Source organism: Lampetra fluviatilis, chromosome 5 (assembly GCF_964198595.1).
Source record: "Lampetra fluviatilis chromosome 5, kcLamFluv1.1, whole genome shotgun sequence".
Classification (NCBI taxonomy): domain Eukaryota; kingdom Metazoa; phylum Chordata; class Hyperoartia; order Petromyzontiformes; family Petromyzontidae; genus Lampetra; species Lampetra fluviatilis.
In genome coordinates this window covers 23,419,479-23,441,917 of record NC_136279.1, presented here as the reverse complement: position 1 = coordinate 23,441,917, position 22,439 = coordinate 23,419,479, and the positions used below count along the sequence as shown (strand labels likewise).

At 52.0% G+C, this 22,439-nt stretch overlaps 1 protein-coding gene and 1 long non-coding RNA gene across 2 annotated transcripts in view; both read left to right on the top strand.

The window, feature by feature from the left end:
• Positions 1-20,157, top strand: part of LOC144932298 (uncharacterized) — a 55,718-nt gene extending 35,561 nt beyond the window's left edge. The window contains exons 2-3 of the long non-coding RNA XR_013636893.1: positions 19,282-19,376; positions 20,140-20,157. This is a non-coding gene — a long non-coding RNA (uncharacterized LOC144932298). The remainder of the gene's footprint in view (positions 1-19,281; positions 19,377-20,139) is intronic.
• LOC144932778 (sodium/potassium-transporting ATPase subunit beta-1-interacting protein 3-like) overlaps positions 1-22,439 on the top strand; it is a 168,967-nt gene that overhangs the window by 37,235 nt on the left and 109,293 nt on the right. The gene's annotated exons all lie outside the window — the stretch shown is intronic.

Genomic DNA, 22,439 nt, shown 5'->3' with positions numbered 1-22,439 from the left:
CTCCAATCGGTCCTGTGGCGTGCGGTGCAAATCGCGTGCACACGTGATCGGTGTTTTTAATTTTGCGTCTCATCCTTGTGCCGTGAAGTCTCTGAGTGGATTCTCGCCAAAAATGTTTGCGTCTCATAGTGAGGAGAGAATGCGCCGAATCCTCTGCAAGCAACGCTGCAACTATTCATTGATTTTGTTTGTTTACGCGAGCCCCAGCAACAGCTGTGCTGTGTGGCCTGCGTGTTCTTCCACCGTCGGTTTTGCTTCGGGCGAACTACAGCAGCACCATCATCGTCGTCGTCCGGTCCGACTGCATGTCTGGCAGGAGCCGTTTGACATTCCGTTGTTGCGCTACGAGCAGGCAAGGATGGCTCCATGATACACTCAACCGGCAGGCCAGTCACGATGAGCCCCGACTTCCCCAACCGACTCTTGCGATGTGACGAATTGTCCCAAAATCACGGTCGCTTTTCCAATCGAGAATCATTCGTCGTGTTGATTTGCGGCGACTGTCGCGCCCTCGGTTGCTGCAAGGGCTCACGTCACCCGATCACGCGCATCACACGCGTTGCCTGAACACGCAATTCACGCTCGCGTCGATACCATTCGACAAGTGCGATGTAAGATTGACAATGTGTGGAGCGGGAGTCGGGCGGTTAGCGCGCTGCGCTACAGACCCGGCGACCCGAGTTTGATTCCCGCTGACGATTATCTTCACCGGTCATGGGCCATGGGCCTCCCCTAGGTCGACCAACCTCAAATGAGTACCTGGTGCGGTGTGCAAACATCACCACTGGGGAGACAAAGGCGACCGGGCGTGGTGCTGGCCACCCACACCCCTCGTGTGTCGTGCCGGCCTTCATAGGTGCTCCCTAACAACACTTGCCCCAACAGTCTGTTCAGGGTCTTTGTTTGATCTAAGAATAATAATCGATATACACATTTACGTATTGCAAGAAGACCCTCACAATTGCTTTGTTGTAATCAATGTTCCCACGATTGTTCTCGCGTTGTGTAGTCCAGACCGACTTTCTGATAAACTCGATCACCTGTTGCCAAGGCGATGTCGTGTGAGTGCTGCTTCGTGGCTATGCGACCACGTGTGTGGTTACCACGTGTGTGGTTACCACGTGTGTGGTTACCACGTGTGTGGTTACCACGTGTGTGGTTACCACGTGTGTGGTTACCACGTGTGTGGTTACCACGTGTGTGGTTACCACGTGTGTGGTTACCACGTGTGTGGTTACCACAAATTTCCATGGCCAATGGGAAGCGAATTCCTCTGCACCCATCACTTCGGCACACATCAGCGTTGGATACCCTAAGGGAGACTCTTCTGCTGATAGACCGTTTCGTTTATGGAATGGGGGGGGGGGAATGTGAGGGTCCTGGGTGTCGGATAGTGTTCAGAATGAGAGACAAAAGTTCAGTTTGACAAGTGGCGTGAAATTAAAACGCGGCTTTCCAGAGATCACAATCTCCGTCATGGTTTGAAGCTTTCGTGACTGCAGGAATCCATACTCTTTGGTTCTTTGGGTAAAGTCACGTAGATAGAAAATAAAATAAATCACTACGTTTCGGGCGCATCCGGTGGGAAAGCATGGTCTGCTGCTGAGGCAGACTGTTTTAAAAGGTTTGAAATAGGTCATAAAGAAGTGGCCGGGGCTAGTGATGTTAATGTGAGAAATAAGCATGTAACTGTAAGATAGAAGGAGAGCGGCCTCATCGACGAGGGTAGAGTGCAACCCAACGGGTGCAATCTAAATGCACCGTGAATATGAGAGTGCAATCCAAAGGACATGTGAGCATGAGAGTGCAATCCAAAGGCATGAGAGTGCAATGCAAATGACATGTGAGCATGAAAGATCTAAGAGAGAGGCATAGAGAGAGAGAGAGACACACACAGAGAGTCGGTGAAACAGTCTGCCTCAGCAGCAGAACATGCTTTCCCACCTGATGATGGACGTGTGTGTTGCAGCCCGAAACGTCGTGATTTATTTTACGAACCAAAGAGTATCATCTCCGTCATATTTCCTTTCCGCGTTACATCGGAGGCGGAATGGTTGGATGAGTCGCGATTTGATTCAGGAATGCCAATGTTGCTAGTATTCGGGTTTTATCGCTGTGCTGAATGTTAGCACGCCCAGGTGCCGTCACGGTGCCGCGAGTGCGCGGCACGCGTAGCCAATACAGAGAGGGGGCACATCGATTGTCAGCGAACGTGGGCGATGTGATGCTCGTATTGTGAGCTTAAGAATTGACGTTCATCGAGAAATCGAGCACGCATCGTTACATGCCCATTATATTAGTATTTGGTTTCCATTAACGTAATAACCAAACTGCTGGGGATGATACAATCCATTTTAGCTCGTATTTTTAAGCGCTATAATGTAAACTGTGCACGTAAGAAAAGTACGTGCGTGGTATTATTCATCTGCTTCAATATAGTTTGCGTGTTGCGGTGACATTGTTTGTAGTTGTGTTGGCCAGTGGCGGCTTGCGTTGACTGGGTCATGTTGCCCGTATGCCCAGCCACCGCGTGCCCAAGCAGCGTCTGTTTGGCTAGACAGAGGTGGCTCAAACGGGCACGACACGCACTGGACAGGAGATTAACTGCTGCGGTGCAGGAGGACGTGGAGCTGAGTGGACTCGCCAATGACTCGTACCCAGCGGTGTCAAGATTGGCCTCTGTGGACGAGGTTTGTGAAGGATGCTGCTGGGTAGTCGGAGGCGGTCACCCTCCAGCGCCAACGGAGGCCAGATGAGCGATGCTCACAGCAGCGGGCGGAGCGCACGAATGATTAAGCGCAGCGAGTTGACACGGTGGGGAGCACAGTTGGTTCATCGGCCAGTCATCTCTAAGGGGTCGGAAATCGGCGGCACGGGAGTCGCATGCGGCTCTTTACTGACCATTTCATGACGTTATTTTATTAAGGATCACGGTCTCGTATTCACATGCGTCGCGGCTCTTGAAATATTGAGGGTTTATTTTTTGTTATGGGGAAAAAAAGTATATTCTTGTTAAATTTGTTGCGTGGTAGAAAAGGACGCTGAAGCCGGTCGTGTAGGGGCTGACGCCAAACTGTTTATTTAGGGCTTACGCCTAACTCTGGGGAAGGGGTTAACACAACGGTTATTAATTAAGCTCCCCAGGGGAAGGGTACTGGGAGTTCCCTACACCCCACCAGGCTATCGGGCTCTTCCCACAGCACTGACCGAGGGTTCAGCCAACTCGGCCAGCAGGGTAAAGCAGCCCTTTAGCCTGGCTCTCTACCCGCAATCCCGGAGCCCCCTACTTCCTAACCACTCACTCCTCTGACTCTCGGCGAAGACCCCGTCCACGTCACGGGTCTCCCCTCAAATACCCCGGGGGGCATGACGTCACTTTACCCTGACGGCATTCCCCCGAGGCGAGTGTGACCTGACGTTAGCACTCCACTCCTCAACATCACCCCCCCCCCCCGTAAAAAAACTCAGCTGACCCGGCTGCAACCCCCCCCCTATGAGCGGCCCTGATGACGACCGACGCTCGTGACCCCAAAACGCGAACCCCGACCAGCTGCTAGAAGAACAAAACATTAGGGCAAGCTGGCACACAGGAGGGCAAGGCAACGGTGACATCCCCCCGACCCCCAGGACCCGGCCCATCGGACGCGTCCACCGCCGGCCGTCCCGGAATTGGGGATGAATCAAGGAAGGCGGGCGGAATGACCCGCTTGAGCCGCGACAGGTGCATGGTCCAGTGGCGCCGGCCCAGCCGGATCCGGACACACTGAGGCCGGCGGACACCAACCACCTCCATGGGGCCCTGCCACGGACGATGTAATTTAGGGGAGGTGCCCACTGGCACCTGAGGGCAGTGCAGCCACGCCAACTGCCCCGCCTCCCATGACCGACCCCTCGCCTGATGTTTAGGCAAGCGCTCCGCGGCCGCCTGTCGGCTGGCAGAGTTCTCCAAGGCCGCCTGCCGTACTTCGCACAGGCGATCAAGCGCAACCTTCATCGGAAGGGGAATGGAGGAACCCCTCTTGCCTGCTGCAGGGTCCAGTTGGACCAACACCGGGGGCTCAGGTTCTATCCCATACATAAGGTAAAAGGGGGAGAACCCCGTCGAGGCATGTGGGGCCATCCTATACGTGGCCAGTACCCCTGGGATGAACAGGTCCCAGTCCGATTGGGACGTGCTCACGTGATGGCACAACATAGACGTGAGCGTACGGTTCAAACGTTCTACCATCCTGTCGGACTGGGGATGGTAGGGCGAGGTATGGACCTTCTTCGTCCCAAGGAGGTCACAGATCTCCTTGAGTAATCGTGAAGAAAATTTCCGCCCTTGATCGGTTAAGAGTCGTTCTGGCGCCCCCTTATCGAGAATATACCCTTGTACAAATGCCTCCGTGATGGACGAGGCCGATTGGTCCACCAGGGGCCACGCCATGGGCCAACGTGTGAGGTATTCCACCCCCACCAAGAGGTATTTGTGTCCCTGTTGGGATGCAGGGAAGGACCCTAAGATATCGAGCGCCACGAGCTCATTTACGCGAGAAACCCGGATGGACTGCAGCGGGGCCCGATCCTGACCAATTGGGGCCTTCCTCCGTGCACAGTAGTGGCAACCCTTCAAAATAAGCGCCACATCATCCTCCACACCCGGCCAATAGTAGTCCCGCTTAAGGGTCAACAGGGTCTTGTGGTAGCCGAGGTGCATAAGTTTCTCGTGAATGGCCCGGGTCAACTTACCTCGCAAGCCAATGGGCACCACCACGCAATACCATTCCAACTGAGCATCCCAATGCATGAGGAGGCCGTCATGAATGGCGATCTCCGGGGCAGCCGACAGAGCCGATCTCCGGGCCTTAGTCCCAACATGGCGTCGCAGCCTCAGCAGAGAGGAATCCTCCATCTGCATCTGGGACCATACCTCCTGGGGGAGCCCCAGGCCAAAATCCACAGGCAACGCCACCCCCGGTGCGGGCGCCGCTTCGGCCGATGCGAACAACTGGACCGCGGTATCCGCTGGGGCCTTACAGTGGCTGGAACCCAGGGTGCAGGCGCACTCGCCCTCCGGGGGCCGCCTAGAAAGGCCATCCGCATTCCCATGCAGGGTCCCCTTCCTATGGATGACATCAAAGGGGTACTCCTGGAGCACCTCGAGCCAGCGAGACAGCTGACCCGAGGGCTGGTCAATTCGGAGGGAATATTGCAGGGCTGCATGGTTGGTCCGGACGGTACCGTACAGATATGGCCTGTACAATTGGACGAAGAAGACAATGGCCAGCAGCTCTTTCCTAGTCACACAGTACCGCTGCTCAGTGGGGGACAAAACGCGGCTACCATAGGCCACCACCCGTTCCACCCCATCGACAACCTGAGCCAGGACAGCCCCAATGCCCGTGTCGCTGGCGTCGGTGTCGAGGAGGAATGGTCGGGAGAAATTCGGGTACCCCAGAGGCGGTGCGTCCGCCAAGGCCATACCAAGCGCCACAAAAGCGGCCTCCTCCTCTTCCCCCCAGCGAAATTTCTGTCCTTTGGCAGATAGTGCGTGCAGTGGCTTCACAATGGTCGCAAAATTCCGGAAGAACCAGCGATAGTACGATGCAAAGCCCACAAAGCTACGCACCTCAGCGACAGATGTAGGAGTTAGCCACATCCGGACACAAGCAGTATTTTCCGGATCCATGGCCACACCTGACGCACTCACAATGTGACCCAAATACTTCACCGATGGCTGCAGCAGATGGAATTTCTGGGGTTTGAATTTCAAGCCCGCGGCACGCACTTTGGCGAACACTGCCTCCAATCGCAACAAGTGTTCATCAAACGTACGACCGAAAACGATCATGTCGTCCAAGTAAATTAAGCAAGACTCCCACTGCAGCCCTGCCAGGACCAATTCCATGAGGCGCTGAAAGGTGGCCAGGGCCGAATGAAGACCCATAGAAAGCCGATTGAATTGAAACAGCCCTTGGGGTGTGCGGAACGCGGTCTTGGGTTTGGAGGCCTCATCCAGTGGCAACTACCAGAAGCCCGAAAGCAAATCGAGGGTGGAAAAGAACCGCGCACCCGAGAGGGCATCGAGGGAATCGTCCATGCGAGGTAAAGGGTACGCATCGGCCACCGAAACCTTGTTTAACTTACGGAAGTCGACGCAGAATCGGAGACTCCCTTCCCGTTTCTTGACTAGCACGATGGGGGCTCCCCAGGGGCTAGTGGAAGGGGAGATAATGTCCGCCGCTAACATGTCATCAACTGCGGAGCAGACATGATCTTTATCCGCTGGGCTAAAGCGGTGACAATTCAGCTGAATAGGGGCGGAGTCGCCCATGTCAATATGGTGTTCAAGAAGAGTGGTACGTTCCAAATCGAATTTACCCTGGCTGAACACATCGGCGAACCTGACAACGAGGTCGCGGAGCTGCTGGCGCTCCTGGGAGGACAACGAGGTGTTTTCGGTGCACAACGCCCTCCCCGCGGGCAGCATACCCGCTACCACCCCTTCCGGCGGCCTCCGGATGTCGGGAGGAGGGCCTGGGGTGGCATGAGCCAACACCACACCAATAGGGACAGCGATCGGCGTGGGCCCCGAATTTAGGAACTGCAAAAAAAGATCCCGGCCTGCCGCCACTGCAGTGAAAGCAGCCACCAGCCCGTCGAACCTTGAAAAATAATTGGAGGGAGACAGGAGGATGCCTGTCTCCGGGGACTCCAACATCAGCGGGCCGCGCAGCCTTAGGGGAAGTAGGATCTGTGACCCGGGTGGGACTGTCACGGATTTTGTGGTCAGCGCGCGAACACTAGGGGCCAAGGGAGCCACCACAGAGGGGGACTGCAGGAAATGCAGTCGGTTCCCCGATGGCATTTCAACACACCCCTGGTCGACCAGGATCCGAATGGGCATTCTGGCCAAAAAATCCGTGCCCAATAGACACGGCACCGCCAAAGCCTTGGAGACCAACACGGGTCCCCGCAACGCGATCTCCCCGATCGCCACAGATGCAATAACATGGCCCAAAATACCCAGGCTGCTACCGTTTGCAGCCACGCACACCCCCCGAACCGGCCGCAATGGCCCCACACTGCGTGGCAGTGATTGAAAAACGGCCTCGGACACCATGGTGGCGGACGCCCCCGTATCCACCAGGATACGTACCTCGACCCCCTGCACGCACCCCAGCACGGCCGAGGAGCCGGCAGCAGCGGCCACCACTCGATGCGCGAGGGCCCGCCACTGGCGAGTCCGTCTGGGCCAGCCAGTCGTCGACCGCACTCCCGCGACCCCCGAATCGGACCCCCCAGAGATGGGCCCGTGAAGATGGACCCTAACCCTGTGAGATGCCTGAGGTACGGCGTCGCATCACCTATGGCGCCCGCCGGCGGCGTCGCGGAAAAAATGGTACCCGCCGGTGGCTTCGCGGAAAAAATGGTGCCCGCCGGCGGCGTCGCGGAAAAAATGGCGGCACCCTGCTCTGGCGCAGCCAGTGCGAAAGTGGCGGGAGCTGGAGTCGCGGCGGGAAGTGCGACGTCGGCCAAATCACGCCGATCGCGCATCCCCCTCGCCCGCGACGTGTGTGCGCGCTCCCACCTCCGCCAGCGTGACGGTAAGCTGTGCCACCGACTACTGGAGCAGCTCCAGTTGGGCTGCCATGACGCGCCAGGCGTCAGCTGGTGGTGCCGTGGCTCCCCCAGTCACCGCCTCCTCCGGCTCAAGCTGGGCCACTTTTCCGGGGCGCGTCTCCGGGGCCCCAGACTCCGGGGTCTCCGCCAGGCCAGCCGCAGCTTCGTCCTCCTCCACCGGAGGTAGGCCAGGCATGGTCTTCCGTCTCGCGCCTGATTTTGACATCTCAGCACGTACGGAAGCCACTTCTGACACCAGTTGTTGCGTGGTAGAAAAGGACGCTGAAGCCGGTCGTGTAGGGGCTGACGCCAAACTGTTTATTTAGGGCTTACGCCTAACTCGGAGGAAGGGGTTAACACAACGGTTATTAACTAAGCTCCCCAGGGAAAGGGTACTGGGAGTTCCCTACACCCCACCAGGCTATCGGGCTCTTCCCACAGCACTGACCGAAGGTTCAGCCAACTCGGCCAGCCGGGTAAAGCAGCCCTTTAGCCTGGCTCTCTACCCGCAATCCCGGAGCCCCCTACTTCCTAACCACTCACTCCTCTGACTCTCGGCGAAGACCCCGTCCACGTCACGGGTCTCCCCTCAAATTCCCCGGGGGGCATGACGTCACTTTACCTTGACGGCATTCCCCCGAGGCGAGTGTGACCTGACGTCAGCACTCCACTCCTCAACAAATGTATTGCCGGCCCCTGGCTATCTCAAGTCAGCCAACCCGCGGCACCTGCTGCGTCTGTTCTGTGACCTCCTGTCAGCAGCGAGCCTTCGACACTTCACGGTGGCCTCAAAGTGTACCTAGCCTGGCACAAGGGCCGTGGTGACGTCACCGCCACTTGGTGGTGAACTCCTGGTTGTTTGTTTGTGGGGTTTTTTTGTTGTTGCTGCTGGTGTTTAGGTGGTGGTGTTTGGTTGTTGGTGATGGTGTTGGGTTGTTGGTGTTGTTTGGTTGGTGGTGGTGTTTGGTTGGTGGTGTTTGGTGGTTGGTGGTGGTGTTGGTTGTTGGTGGTGGTGTTTGGTTGTTAGTGGTGTTTGGTTGGTGGTGTTTGGTTTTTGGTGGTGGCCGGGAAGAGATAGCCGCGGAGAGCTTCCATTCCCTTTTACCCACAAAGCCAGGATATTAACAACGATTAATTCCGCCCAACATTCATCAGCCCACGTGTTCTGTTTCACCGTCACCGTGCTCACGCGCTCAGTTATTTATTTACCCCCATTCATTTATTTATTTACGACGCGCGTGTCTTAATGTAACGCATTTCCACGCGTCGGAGGCAGGCGTTATTTATGTATCTATCCGCTCGCGTTCTGACAGCTTGAATGATGATGTGTCTTGAGTGGCTAATATCGAGGCAGACTCTTCTTGCGTTAAATCGCGGTGCATTTAATCAAAACGGCTTAATATCGCGCGCGTTTTAATGCGACATTCAAATGCGGAAGGAATTATTTCGCTTTATTTATTTTTTTAATCATTAAGAGTAATCGGTCGTAGATGGTACGGAATCTTTGGTTTTCGTTGAACGAAGAGCCGTTGAATATGAAGGAGAGGGCTCGTTCACACGGCGCACCACATGTTGTGAATAATAGCCAACAGCTGGCACTACCTGCGCAAGTGTGTTCTCATAAACACACACAATCAAGTACGGTGGTGATTGTTTTTGTTGTTGTTGGCACAAGTGTAACGATGCATTGGTGGTATCACATCATTAGACCACCTTTTCCAGTACCAAAATATAATAATAGGGGTTTTCCCATTTTTTCTGGCAACAAAACTGAAGCATTTTTTAGAAGGAATCATGTCTGCATTAACCACAATACGTGTGGTCAAAATGCAAACAAAAAACACACTGATCATATATGCATTGTCCTTGAAACTGATTGGTCCACACCAGAGACGGCTTTCTTTTGAGCCTCGTCTCAATTGGTGCTAGACCAGAGGACGTCAAAAGGCGTCCACAGCTCAAAAACAATGCACTAGCAAAGTAATGAGGGCTCGGGGTAAGCATCTACATCATTAGATCTCCTTTGCCAGTACCAAAGTATAATAATAGGGGTTTTCCCCTTTGCATTTTGACCACAAGTATTGTGGTTAATGCAGACATGATTCCTCGTAAAACGGTTTCAGTTTTGTTGCCAGAAAAAAGGGAAAAACCCTATTATTGCATTGATGTTACTTGATCAACATCGATGGTCTCACTTGTCGAATTGTGTTGCAGCGCGCGCGTGTGCGTGCGTGTATCATCTAAGAAATCGAGTGTTTCCAATTTAGCACGTTTAAGAGGAGAGAGTCAACACGGCGCGGGCCGGGGGAGACGGGAGAGGGAGGCTGAGACGGAAGGAGAGCGGCACCAGGGGCGCGAGAGTGGCTGGGTGACGCGGATGGAAGGGAGCGGTGGCGCAGCGGTTAGCGCACGCACTTGGGGCCGACGAACCCGACCCCACCCGGGTTCGATTCTCGCTCGTGGTCAACAATAGTCGCGATGGTTACGTGAACCGGTCCTGGTGTGGTTGTGCAGACATCGGCACTAGGGGAGACAAAGGCGGGCGGGCGGGGGGTGCTATTGGCCATCCATACCCTCGTGTGCCGTGCCGGTCTTCATTGGTGCTCGCTGAGAGCGCTTGCCCGAACAGTCTGTTACAGGCTACACGGGGGATCTTTGTCTTTGGAGGGGAGGGGAGGCTTCCACAGGCAGGAGTGGAGAAGGACGACCCGGACAGTCGACTGCATAGCAGTCTGGGAACAGCATCCGTAACAAGAATAAGCAGAAGGAGACGTGGGGATCGTGAATGATGATCCGATGGACAAATTGTCCCGAGCGGCGCCGCGTCTCGAGGCTCTCCTTGCGCTGTTCGGTTGCCCAACCACCTCCGGGCAAAGCTTTTGAGGGGCAATCTTTGCATTTTGAAGGATATCGTCAAATATCGTCAAATGCTGTCGCTCGTCGTTTTTTGCTATTACGATTACCCTCGAAGATAACCTTCGTTAAAATTGAGGGGCGGCTCAAGGGGCGAATTCCCCACGTCGAGACGCCGAGCTATCGCCGCCTCGCTCGTCCAGGGTCCGGAAGCCCGCGGGCAAAACAATCTGAAAACTATAACGTCTTCTCCACGTGGTGGTGGTGGTGGGGTGGTGGTGGTGGGGGTGCGGAGTTTGTCACGTGCAGCGATTTTTGATGGCCTCGGCCCCGTCTGTCAGATTTATTCACAACGCGCCGAGAGCTCGCTGTGAATTAGGTCGGCGCTCGTCTCCGTCGTGCGGAGCAAGCCCAAGGGTTGCGGGTTTCGGAGAGCTTCACCTGTTGGCTTGGATCAACGCAGGCGCGCGCGTGTCCTCGGCGTGTAATGCGCGACCCACGCACGACTCCCCCGAGAGCATTCGATGGATTGTCGTTTTTCGATTCGTGCCAGCGGACAATTAGCTGAGCAGTGCGCGAAAAAGAAGAAGGAGCGACGGCGAGGGGACGCGTGTTGGAAATTGCACTGAGAGTCGGGGTTTGCAGGAGCCGCAAGGGGCTAGGGAACGAACGCGTGCTCGAGACTTTCATGCCGACCGGCGAGAAGAGTGAGGCGTGCTCGGGGAAGGATATTTCACTGGGAGAGACGATGTCCCGCGGATGGAACGCACCCTAGAGGGACGTCCACTGTGATAAGTGCGGTTGGCTACGTAGCGTGCGAAAGAAGTTCAACATACATGCATACGCAGGTGGAGTGATGACATCAGCCCATGTGGAGGTGCCAGTTGGATTGTTGCGCGACCATGGGGGAAGGGGAACGGTTGCTGAGACCTTCATCCAGCAGTGGATTTATCATGGCTGCTGCTGCTGTAGATTCGATTCAAAGATATGATTTTCTAATTTTCACGATGTCGTTTGTCTGCCGCGTTACCCTCTAGGTAACATTTACGCATCGTTTGTACGAGTCCGTAGATCATCGATTCTTGCACGCAATATTCTAAGCATGTATTACGAGGGTAAAAGAAATATCCCATGTTTATTGTTGAGTGGCCGTATTGCTGCTGGATCAATGGACAGTGTTGCGGTGGATACAATAGGTAGCACTGGACAGAGGTTGTCATGTGAGTAGAGTCGCTTCTGGCATAGGGATGGGGATATTGCAACCACTGGCTCAGAGCATCGTCTCACTGCTCATTGAGCAGGATCATCACACGTACACACACAAAGACAAAAATGTCCCGTTATAGCCTGAACAGACTGTTGGGGCAAGTGCTGTTAGCGAGCACCTATGAAGGCAGAAACCGTACACGATGGGGTGGGTGGCCAGCGCCACGCCTTTGTCTCCCCAGTGGCAATGTTTTTTTACACACCGCACTAGGAACTCATTTGATGCTGAGCCGACCTAGGGGAGGCCCAGTACCGGTTCAAACAATCGTCACTGGTGTTGGCCGTGAACGGGAATCGAACCCGGGTGGCCGGGTTCGTAGCGGCGCAGCGCGCTGACCGCTGCACCACCGCTCCCATGCACGCGGACCTCATGCACACAGCCGCGCGAGCACAGCGCTCACGCGCCCACAGCTATCCACTGAACAAAACATGGGAAATCAATTGGGGAAATGAATGCACTGTTTTATTCCGCGGAGTAGTTTAATACGCCCGCTTGAATTCTGAGAAGCCGTTTCTGAAAAAAAAAATGATATTAAATTAGACCTTAATACAATATCGTTGCGTGCATACATTTCGTATGCTTAATATTTTTGGTGTGATCCCACGTTGAAACTGGATATCGTGTTCTCCAGTCGTGACATACAAGCCCATATAATTGAAATATGTCGTTCATTTTAATACATATTAAGCAGAAGTTTGCAATGTAACACGATTGTTAACATGGAAGCATATGACTTGATCGTGAATCAGAATGCCTTGTAGGCATTTGTATACATCGTGAAACAAAACAAAAAACTCCCACCGCCTTTCCCTGGTGCAAGACTCGAGCAAGACTCGAGGTGTCCGGGGGCAGCGTGGAGGTCAGAGCATCGAGCGAGCACGGCTGAGATCGTGACCTTTGAACGTGGGCAGCCACCCGCGATTAAAAAGCAGGCTCTCAGGTGCAGATAGTTGATGGTCTCAGCCCGGGTCACCAAATGAGTTAACACAAATACCATCATCATCGCCATCAGTCAAGATCTACCCAATGCCAATCACCAAATGAGTTCACACAAATACCATCATCGTCGTCATCAGCCATGTTCTATCCACTGTCATTCAGCAAACGATTCGACACGAATACAATGATGATCGTTAGCCATAATCTATCAAACCGCTGATCACAAAATGAGCTCAGGCAAATACCATCGGCGTCGTCACCATCAGCCATGCTCTATCCACCGCCCAACGAAGGCCTCTCAATCCGTCACCGTCTCTCGTGGTGCTGTGATGGCTACGCAATCCACCAAGCTCGCCGGTTTGATGGCTCCGTCTCCCGGGCGGTGCTCCGTCCACTCGGGCGCGTTGCCTCCATCGGCGTGGTGACGACGGTGCAGCCTGGAACTCGTCGCTCGCTCGATCGCTAAAGACCTCTCGCTCCATACCATGCACTGGGTTCTTCACGAAACTTGTAAGCCGCCGTATTATTTATTTACGAAAAAAAACCCACAAACAAAAAATTGGTGAAAAATAAATCTGCCCGCTGCCGGGCTTCTCGTAACTGTGGGTATTGAGGGTGACTTCACGAGTCCGCTTTGGGCATTTCAAATCTCACGAGATTGTGTTTGTATGTGCATTTCGTCTGGATATTGACGATGCGCAGTGCTTGCCTGCGGGATTGAACGGGGGCAATATTAACGATGGGCTCTCCGTTTTCAAAGCGTTTGCATTTCCTCGGCGAATTCACGAAACACTGAAGTGGTGAGAATAGAAAAAATATCTTTCAATGTCTTATTCACTCAGCTTCGTGGCGGGTGCCTCTCTCCAATCGTTGCTTTCCCATCTCGACCTCAATGCCGCCTTGGAATGTGCTTTGGCAACGCGTGGGGGTTTTAATATTACCAGGTTGCCTTAAGCCCTGTGGAGATATCAAATTTAATAACGATCGCGTGGAGCTCGGCTTCCCTTCCACACAGCTGGGCTGCTCACGGTTCGTGAGAGCAGTTTGCCTCAAGTCGCTGCATCCGCAGGCATTGGCCCGTTCACGTTTTGCCTCACAGCATAAGAAGAACAACAACAACGAAAAAGTGGGCGCTTGAATAATCTCCATAAATCTTGACTCTGTAGACGCAATCACTTCCCAATCAATAAGTGAAAGAAAACGACGAAAATCCACACTGTAACTCAGCGGTGGCCTTCTCATTACACGCCGCGGTCTGTAGCGGCCTTCCGTGATTGTTTCTGCCCATTTCCTCGTCACCTATTTCTTTGAAACTGTCCGAGACGGAGCCTCCGACATCCATCAGCTGCTCTTTTTTCTCTCTCTTTCTGGCTGTCGCACCATCCATTATGTTAATGAGATCCTCCCTTACAAACAACGCCATTCGTGTTTAATTCCCTCTCTTATTCACTCTTTCCATAGACCCACGACACCAAAACTCATATGAAAGCGAATTCAATCGCTGGCACAGGCAGATTATTATTATTATTTCTATTTTGTTATTATTATTTGACGTAAAGCTCTCTTGACTGCAGGAATTCACATTTTTTGGGTCTTTCGGTAAAATCGCGTGTGGATGGTTCAAAGAAAATAACAAAAAGTTGCGACCTTTCGATCACAACACAAGCGATCGTCATCAGGAGGAAAGAGTAGAGATGACGATCGCTTGTGTTGCGATCGAAACGTCATCGTGTTTTCGTTATTTTCTGTGAACCATCGACTACGTGACTTTACCGAAAGACCCAAAGCATATTCATTACCTCCATCTCACTTTGTGTCGCACGGCGTTCGTTGCTTTACAAAAGCCGCGTGCGGTTTTTGTATTCAGAAGCCCATTTTACACACCGCGTGAAACGCTGGAGAAAATGATCGACTCCGCCTTGCCGCTGCATGCCCCACGGCGCTCGAGACGGGATTCGCACTCGACGCTGCAACGGCGCTGCGCTCGCCCCTGTTCCTCTTCTCCTGCTGCCACCTTCTGTCGAAGGTCTCGATCCAAGTGACTCACACCATCTGATCGCCACTTTTTCCGCTTCAACGAGTCGTCGCATTCCACCGTCTGGCCACCGTCGTGAGGAACGGTCTTCAACGGTGTGGACGGCTGTGTGTTTTCTTTTGGGGGGCAATTCTGCAAACATACGAATATGACGCTCCACTGATTGCTCTCAAACCCAGCGCAACATCACCTCGCTTTAGATGGTGATAATCATTATTTGCCACTGATAATCTGGGAATTGAACTCGGGTGGTGTCAGTGTTGTAGCACTAACAACTCCCTGTGCAACAGCTCCACGAGAATGACACGAGCAATGGTGTGGCAAGCCAGGATGAGCAATTATAGGGCGCATTTCAGGAGAGTGTTCGAGACACTATGAGGCGGTAATGACGGTTGCGCTGGGTGGAGCACGCGGTGCGGCATGGGGGAGACCGATCGCTGAGACAGCGACTGGAGAGGGCTCCACGATTCCGGCGACCTGGGAGGTGACCTCAGGGCGGATGGTGGGAGGCTGTTTGGGCACGACGATGGGTTTCTGTGGGAGTCCATGGGTCTATGTTTGAGTCTGTTTGTCTTTCTGTGAGTCTATGGATTTGTCTGTGAGTCTATGTGCCTCTCTGTGGGTCTGTGGGTCTACGTGTGATTCTATGGGTGTCTGTGAGTCTGTGTGCCTCTCTGTGGGTCTGTGGGTCTACGTGTGATTCTATGGGTCTCTGTGAGTCTGTGTGCCTCTCTGTGGGTCTTTGGGTCTACGTGTGATTCTATGGGTCTCTGTGAGTCTGTGTGCCTGTCTGTGGGTCTGTGGGTCTACGTGTGATTCTATGGGTCTATGTAAGTCTATGTTCCTCTCTGTGAGTCTGTGGGTCTACGTGTGATTCTATGGGTCTCTGTGAGTCTATGTGCCTCTCTGTGGGTCTGTGGGTCTACGTGTGATTCTATGGGTCTCTCTGTGAGTCTATGTGCCTCTCTGTGGGTCTGTGGGTCTACGTGTGATTCTATGGGTCTCTGTGAGTATGTGTGCCTGTCTGTGGGTCTGTGGGTCTACGTGTGATTCTATGGGTCTATGTAAGTCTATGTGCCTCTCTGTGAGTCTGTGGGTCTACGTGTGATTCTATGGGTCTATGTGAGTTTATGTACCTCTCTGTGAGTCTGTGGGTCTACGTGTGATTCTATGGTTTTCTATGAGTCTATGTGCCTCTCTGTGGGTCTGTGGGTCTACGTGTGATTCTATGGGTCTCTCTGTGAGTCTATGTGCCTCTCTGTGGGTCTGTGGGTCTATGTGTGATTCTATGGGTCTCTGTGAGTCCATGGGTCTCTCTTTGAGTCCATGTAAGTCTAAGGCCAGATGGTAGGAGACTGTCAGGTCAGGTCGTGGAGGTCACGTGTCTGATGTGCAGCCGCTGTGGGAATCTGGAGGAGGGAAGAGAGCAGCGCTGGTAGCCAGGAACTGTGGCCGGGATGTCGACGCCGTTGGCCATGATTAGGTATTGACCTTGATATTGTGGTGATTGTTGAATATTTCTAATTGTTGTAAAGTGTTGCAAACATGTTGACGTGTGCGTTATATTCCTTTGTAACCCAAGCCTCCCTTGAGGATCTTATCCGATGACACGATGATGACGACACAATGATATTTTGTATATTCTGCACCGCTAATTCATTCATCCACTCGCTCGTCTTTCGTGTCGTTCGTTCGCAAGTAAAGCGCGCGCAGCGATTCTCGGCTCACTCTGCCCAGCATCGCCCTTCGTGCACACATCCCATCTATTCGGCACTGCTATCATTCCGCGCCACTATCTCATCCGCAGCATCCCCGATGCTAATTCCCGCACTCTCTCCGGGCGATCGTTTGAGACGCAATCGAGCCACCGCGGGCACCGGGGTCTCGCTCTGCCTGCTGGATCAGGAGGAGCCACCACTGCTAATCTATTTAGAGCCGTGCTATTAATACCACCGTTCAATCTCAGTCGGGCTTGTCCAACAGATGCCTCTACCCCTGCGACAAGTCCATCATTCCCGTAATGCCATAAACAGAATCCCGACATTAACACGTGAGTGTGCCTGCTGAGGCCGCGAATAGCGGTTGTCCTTTAGACCACGATAAATGTGTGATGTTAACTATTATTATTATTATTCACAAATTCTGCTTAACCGTCTACAGCTAATATAATGGGCAATTACTAATCTACTTAATTGGAAATCACATCGCAATCTTTGCCTCCTATTGAGAAAATAACTTGGCAGGACCCTCCTGATGAAGAGTATTGAGACTCAGTGAGGCATCCCTAGGTAATCGCGTTTCAGAAATAATGATAAATTATGATTATTAGAAATGTTTACACGTGTTGAAGTAGGTAGGGGTGGGGAGGTACAGTGATCTGCTCACTGTGGTTTGAACCTTGTGACCTAAGTACCATGCCCGGCTGTGGCTTGCATCCACGGCACATAATATCTCAAGCCACCCTGCTCTCCCTCGCCCTCCTCTGCCTCCGACTTTAGCAACCCAAACTGACCAGCATGGTGAAGTATGGTAAAACAGCTCCCATGGTCAACGTAGCATAGGGGGAGACTTTCGTCTGCATGTGGGAGTAATAATAATAATAAACAATGATGTAAACTTGTAACGCACCGCGCGGCGTCGGCTCCTCGCTCTCGAGGAGAGAGGGGACGGCTGAGAGGGGAGAGGAGGAGGAGGAGGACGAATCACAGTCGTGGAGTGGGAAGGAAGCCTCGTGCACGCGCTGAGCTTGTGCCAACAACTGTCCAAGCTTGGCGGTCCTCTCTATATGAAGGTGCTGTCGACCAATTAGTGGGTGGTTACGTTTGGGAGGAAACCGGAGGACCCGGAGAAACCCCCACTCTTACAAGGGAGGCAACTCTCGCCCATGCAGATGGAAAAAAATAAAACTGTCTTCTCCTGGAAGGCCAGAGAACGGCACCTCGCCACCCGTTTTACAACATTCATGCGGTGATCCACTAACTCTGGCTAACGCCGCAGTGCCCGACCATAGCCGCCACCGGACCACACTAGCACCACCTTCATTCCTTTTTTCTTTTTTATAACTCAGTAAGAAAAAAAATGTGCGCACCAACAGATCGAGCGGCAATTACGCGAGCACGTGCTTTCCGAGAATAACACGGGTTAAGTTGAGTCAAATTAAAGAGATTGATCCGTCTCGCGGAGGTTCAAACGCAGTTAATGAAAATCGGGGCGACGTGCGGAGATTACCGCGCGGCGGTGCTCGTGAAGTGATTGGGGAGCGCTTCCCATCGAGGGAATATCATCCGTCGCATTATCCGGCGATCTCGGCTCACCCTTAAGCAAAGATGGCACCTGAAGAAATTACATTTGTTTACGCCACGACTCGTTTCCGCGAGAGACGAAGTCAATCAAAGTGGGAAGCTTCGCGGCTCAACAAGTAGCAGAACTGGCGTTCTCGTCCAGCCTCAACGAAGACAACAACACACGAAAAAAAGCGTCCCACACCGCATACACCGGTGTCTGTACGTCACCTCCTCGCTGCGTCCGAGGAGATGGAGCGACGGAATCGGCTCGTGTGTGCGGGTGCTCGGTGAGTGCTGCATCGCAGGATTGTGAGAGGCTGCGGCAGTTTGGAGAGGCCTTCATCCAGCAGTGGAGTGACCATGGCTGCTGATGACGATGAGGATGATGTATCGTAACTTCAAGACGCCTATTGTGGCCAGTGGGCCACGCGGGTGCTCTTCTGCGTACACACCAACCCGTCTTGTTCACACGGCCAAATGCCATCTCAAATATTGTGTTATCTGTTCAATTAATCAATAAGTCAAGAATACATCAAGAACATTGTATGCATTTCGCGATGCTCAGGGCAAATTATTCACGAAGCGCCGAACAATGCAACCACATGCTGTGTGCCGAAACTAGAGAGCAAAGGGGATGGAATCAACGTGTACGGACACATCTCAGTGCTGATGCATTCAATATCGGTAAACGTCTCATTCAGCACGTGTGCCTTCAGGTGTGATTTAAACATGGGCACTGAATATGCAGATGTTACCGATGAATCTGTTGGTTTATAATCAAGTGAGAGCTTAGTTGGATGAAGTAATGTTCTCACAACGCAAACCTGGTGTAAACAGCTCCGTTGTGCCGTGACACAGTGACAGTATTACTTGGAGGGCCCCCGGAACACGGCAGCAAATGTTCGTGATGAGTTAATAATTTGGTTGTCTGGAACTTCTTATCTGGACATTGCAGAGACCTCACCAATCCAACAAAGTGCGAATACAAATCAATCGTTTGAGAACGTAGGTAATGCAACATACGAGCTGGCAATGCGCTTCAAAGGCGGTCCAGAGGCTGCTCGTATTGAATCAATATTGCTGAAACTCTACACTCGCAGAAGGCTGTGTAGCTGACGGGATGTGTAGACAAAAGCACTCCACATAAACAAAAATATCTTAAGTTATAAAAAAAAAAATCTACACATCCCATATCAGCCACACGGCACCACACGGCATTGTGTGAGTTCACACTTTTAAGCAACATTGGTTCAACACAAGCAAACTCTGAACGAGTTGTTTTTTCTCTCCTTTTAAAGCGAAGGTCTCATCAGCGGAGTCTGCTCTGCCTGACTGCGGCACGAAGCGTTCAGTGCCATCCTGGAACCTCTCCCCTTCGACAACTGCCCCCTGGGTGACTCTCCGCACTCTCCGTGCGCCCGAACCACGACCATTCCCCTTCGACAACTCCCCCCAAAGAAAAATTTAATTATCTCAAACACAACTGTCGGCAGTGGCAGAACATGCTTGCCAAAAAGGCCACTCAATTGATTTTGATAACGTTGAAGTATTGTGAAAAACTAATTATTACTGGCCAAGACTAATTAGATAATCTATTGATATTGAGAGAAATACAAATAACTTTAATCGCTCTGACAGCTACAGACTTAGTGCGGCCTGGAAGCGTATTATTAAATAATACATATTACAATTCCTTATAGGGGAAACACATACTAATTGACGGATTAATGACGTAGTATATAATTACAATAAGCGCCCCTCCGCCACCTCTGATTTCTGCACCAGATTGGGTATAGATATTGGGTTCAGTTATTAATTAATACACATTACAACTAATTAATAATCTACAACTGATTACTAATCTAAATATATAAAAGGGAAATTTGTGAATATGTGTGTCTGTTCAAAATGTTTAGCATACTTCCCGACATGCAACAAACTTGAAAATTGGCATGTGGGTAGCTTCCAGACTGTACACAATGCAAAAGTATAAAACTATACTTTTCTATTTGGGGGGGGGGGGGGGCGCAATAATGGATATAAAATATTGCACGGCAAGTAAGTGGTGACGTCACATCTGTGATGTCACCCGCATGTGGCAGCGTTACGCAGTGTGCCTGCTGACGTCACACCCCCCCCCCCCACCCTCCGCATAGGCCGTGTATTAATCCAAGACAAGAATCCAAGTCTCGGGCGAAGCCGGGTAGTAAAGCTCGTATATTATATAATTACAATACCCCCACCTCCGCCTCTGATCTCTGCACCTGAATGAGTTAAATTATGACGTCACCCTGCTGCTCTATTTAAGACCGGGAGCAGGTGGAGGGCTTCACTATTCTGGCAAATTGGCCGATGATGCTGGATGTAATTACCAGCCAAACGTCGTACTAAATAAAACATGCAAATGTTGTGGATTCACTCTTCAACACACCGGTGGGCTAACGTAGTGAACTAATTTGTCTGTTGTCAACGTGACACATTTTTTACTGATTGGCCGTGTCGGGTGGTGGAGGGTGGCGACACATTTATAAATAACCCAAAAATCTTTATTATGAATACTATTGGTCGCGAAAGCCGACGTGTTCAACTGAACTTCCACCTGGGCGACTCTCCACACTCTCCGTGTGCCTAAACCACGACCATTCCCCATCGTGTGCTCTGTTCAAGCGATCGCCGGATTCAATCCGCGTCACTTCCGTCGCTAGGCGGTTTGCTGTTGTTTGTTGTTGTTGTTTCTGCGTTACAGCCGCGTCTGTTGCTTGCTCGTGTTTACGTAACGCGCCGCACGTTCGCTCACACAAATCGTTATTTTCCTTCTGGACGTCCATTTCACAGCAAGCGTTCACTTTGCGCGGGGAGCGATGGTTAAGTATATATACTTTTCGCATTTAATTGTTAACCAACAATCTCAAAAACAAACACATCGCGTGGAGTGGCTTCTGAGTGCGCGCACCTTCGATTAAGATGCATTTACTGCACTTGCCGCAAATGCCGTCTTCTTTGTTTCCGATTATTTGCGTATTTTTCTTTTTGCGTTAGAGAAAAGGCTGCGCTATCATTACTGTCAGGCCGCTGCGGTCAGCTTGTTAATTCAAATCCCACTTGGGGTTTCTGTTTTCCTCTCCACGGTGGCAGAGGCCAATAAATAGACCTGGTTAATCTATACTGAGTTTACATCATTTCGTTCTAATTACAGATTGACCGGTGCCATGTGCTTGAGACAGCAACTCTTCAAAATAAAAGTCCCTTGAGAACGCCCTGGCTTATGATGACGGGTCGTTTGTTAACAATAAATAATAATGGCAATGCAATTTGACGAGTCGCAAAATATTTGACGAATGCCCATGACTTTGAGTCGTGGTGTTTTTATTGTGTTGGGTGAGTGGTGTTATGGCACGACGCTTGCCATGGGAATGTGGAGTTTTCGAAATCGCTCGCCGCTGATGATACTGGACCGGTTTCAACGTTACTCTCCACTCGTGTTAGACGTGGCCACCAAATCCAACTCGGCTCGACGGGTTGGTTGCCCAGTGCGCTAACAGCTGTGCCACCACTCATCAGCATTTGGTGGCACGCGGCACGCGGCTACGCTCGGGGCACAGTTTGGCGGCACGTGGCTTTCAGGGGTTTCAGGGTCGGCGTTTTTAATATTTAATGCACTAAGTGCCACAGATGTCTTACTGGGTCACAGAAGCTGAGTTGTGACGAGTGTCTTTGCCACGTATGTCGGGCGTTATCAGCTAAATGACCAGCGTGGGATTCTCAGCTTGCGCATATATGTATTACAATATTATACACTCGCGTTTTTCAATTTGTTTATTTTCACACCCACGCGGTCCCCACGTTTGTCACGCGTACGACAGCTTTGCCGCTCACCAGAACGTGCTTGCTGCAGGGACCGCGATGACACCACGCATTGTTGGCACGCGTCGAAGTCCGTCTCAATCTCAATTGGCTTCGTTATCTCCCGATCGCCCTGGGCCATTGGGGGGTGGAGGAGGAGTGGTGGTGGGGGGGGGGGTGCAGATAAAACAAAAGCGGAGGAGGAGGGAAAACTAATTCCAAATGTGGTGGCCATATCGAAATTACATTCACGCTGCCCATGAGTTTAATTAAGTAGCTGTTGTTTGCAGACACAATTTCACGCATCTTGAGAGTTCGATGATGATATCAAATTAGCGGATACGCATGAATGAAATCGTAAGTATACAACTAATGTACGGTACTTGAGTGAATAGTACATAAACAAAAATCGGTGGAAATAATTGCGGTTGTAGCCCTCTACTCTCTTTCTCTCGATCTCAGTTTTTTGTATTCTCCTTAGATGAAGCAGTTGGCTACGTACGGCGCGAAATAGGTTCAAGTTCACGGCAACATGCATGCCGTGCATGGGTTGTGCGGAGTGGCCCCCGTGAGTGTGCCCGCTGAGAGGAGGCCCTGAGAGGGGCTGTCGAGG